The following is a 2500-nucleotide window of genomic DNA, read 5'->3' as shown; positions in this document are numbered from 1 at the left end:
CTCTCTCCCTCCCTCTCTCACTGTTTCCCTCCCTCGTTCCCTCTCCATCCTCTTCGTTTCCCTACATCTTTTTTCTCTCTATTTCATATCTTCCTTTGCCGTCCTTTTCTTCTCTTCTCCCTCTCTTATTCTTGCCTCCTTTTTTCTCCCTCTTTCGTCCTTCGCCACTTTTCTTCCTTCTGCCTTTCCTTGTTACTTACCGTCCTCTCTTCCCCCTAACACTGTATTTCCTTTTCTCCCTATTTCCTTCTTTCTTTCTTCCACTTCCCTCTCTTCTCTCTCTACACCTATCCTCCTATTGTCTCCACCTTCCTTTTCTTTCTTCCTTGCCAACCTTCCTTCTTCATTTCCTTCTTCTCCTCCTCCTTCCACTTCCTTCTTCCTTATTTCTTGCCTCCCACTTCCGCTCCTTGCCCCCACCCCCCGTCTTTCCCTCCCTCCTTCTCTCCTCACTTTCTGTCGCTTTCCCATCCTTCCTTATCTTTCCCTCCCTCATTCTCTCTTCCTTTCCTCTATTTCCCTTCCTTCTTTACCTTTCCCTTCCTCCTGCTTACCATCATCCCTTTTCCTTTTTCAATTCTTTCCCTTGCTTTTCCTCAATCCTTCCTCCCTCACCTCCGCCTTTACCATTTCTCCTTCCCTCCTCCCTCGTCCACCTTTTCCCATCTTCCTTCTTTCCCCTTCTTCCCCTAACTCTCTCCTTCCCTTCCTCTTTTTCTCGCTCCCCCTCCCCCTCTTCCTTTCCCTTCCTTCCCCTCCTCCTCCTTTCCCCCTATTCCCCCAGTCCCTCCCACTTCCCTCGTACCCTCCTCATCCCCTTCCCTCCCCACATCTTCCCCACTTCTTCTTCTTCCTTTCCCTTCCTCTCCTCTTCCTCCTTCTTTCCCTCCAATTTCCCAACCTTCCTTTCCCTTCCTTCCCTCTTCCTCCTTCTTTCCCTCCAATTTCGCAACCTTCCTTTCCCTTCCTTCCCTCTTCCTCCTTCTTTCCCTCCAATTTCCCTCCCTTCCTTCCCTTCTCTCTTCCTCCCTTCCTTCCCTCCTCTCTTCCTCCCTTCTTTTCCCTTCCCCCCTCCCTTCCCCCCTCCCTTCCCCTTCCCTTCCCCCTCCCTTCCCTCCTTCCCTCCTTACCCTCCCTCCCTTCCCTCCTTCCCCCAGGGCAGGTGAAGGGCCAACATTCCGCTGTAAGAAGAAGGTATGGGATTCTTGCTGAGTCACGGCCTGAGTGAATGACGCAATCCTTTATAATGCAGCTTGTGACTTCTGACTCTGACGCTGACTTTTTTTTTTCAAGTATAATTGACGAATGTGCGTTAGTCTCAGGGAGAAATTTCGTTCATAAAAAAAATAAAAAATAGTAATAAAGATGAAGGTAAAGAGAGTGGGGAAATACGTTCGTTTTTGAGCGTATATGGATGAGATTTTTTTTTTTTTTTTTTCATCATGACTTGTCATCGTTAATCTCTTGGGTCGGACGCCAATTAGCAGAAATCCGCTGACGAGAACAGTGCGATTTGGAAATACGAGAAAAAAGAAGTCAGAAAGAAGGAAAAAAGAAAACAAAAAAAGAGAAGTAATGGCCGCATTTACAGCAAAAAAAAAAAAAAAAAAAAAAAAAAGGAAAATTACAACGGTCAGTAAGAAGAATCACGTCTTTTCCTTCTGTACTTAATCTTCTCCCTCCCCCCCTCCCCCCCTCCCTGAAGTACTCTTTAACCCTCTACTCTTCCTACCCTCCCCCCCCCTTCGAACCTCCCCCTCCCCCCCTTCCTCCCTTTCATCCGATTCCTCTCAGATTCAATAACCTCCCCCCCCCCCCCCCCGCACTTTCCTCCCTCCCTCTCTGTTATATCTTTCTCATTTCTTCTGTTCTCATTCTCTACGTGTCCTTCCTTTTTCCCTCTTCCATCTTTTACAATCATTATCTCCTATTCTATTTTCTTATCCTTTCCTCTCTTTCAGTTTCCTTGCCTTTCTCAATCCTTTTTTTTTTTTCTTTCTCCCCTTTTTTATCCGCAATAAACTCTTTTCTCTCTCTCTCCTTCCCTCTCTCTCTCACATTCCCTCCTTTCCCCTTATTTTCTCTTATCCCCCCTTCTTCCCTCATTCTTCTTAATTCCCTTCCAAAGTCTAATCTCTCCCCCTTCTCTCTCCCTTTTCTCTCTTCGTTATTCTCTCTTCAACTTATCTCTATGTTTTTTTTTTTTTCCCCTCTTCTTCCCTCCTTCTGTCTCATTCTTTCCTCCTCCCCCTTAATCTCTCTTCTCCCTCTTCCCCCTTTCTTCTCCCAACACTCACTCTCTCTTTCTTCGGTCCTTCATTTCTCCTTCCTCCCTATTTCTTCTTTGATTCCTTTTCTTTCTTATTTTCTTCTTTTTACTCTCTCTTTTTCTTCTGTCCTCACAGTCTTCCTCCTTCATTATTTATTCTCCCTTTCCCTTCTCTTTTCTTCTCTTCTCTCATTATCTATCCCTCCCTTCCTCCTCCTCCTCCTCCTTCTC

General features: G+C 46.0%; 1 protein-coding gene across 1 annotated transcript in view; it reads left to right on the top strand.

Annotated features, from left to right (window-relative positions):
• Positions 1–2500, top strand: part of LOC125037912 (protein TRACHEARY ELEMENT DIFFERENTIATION-RELATED 7A-like) — a 6739-nt gene that overhangs the window by 3597 nt on the left and 642 nt on the right. The gene's annotated exons all lie outside the window — the stretch shown is intronic.

Source organism: Penaeus chinensis, chromosome 24 (assembly GCF_019202785.1).
Source record: "Penaeus chinensis breed Huanghai No. 1 chromosome 24, ASM1920278v2, whole genome shotgun sequence".
Classification (NCBI taxonomy): domain Eukaryota; kingdom Metazoa; phylum Arthropoda; class Malacostraca; order Decapoda; family Penaeidae; genus Penaeus; species Penaeus chinensis.
This window is presented reverse-complemented; position numbering and strand designations above follow the sequence as displayed.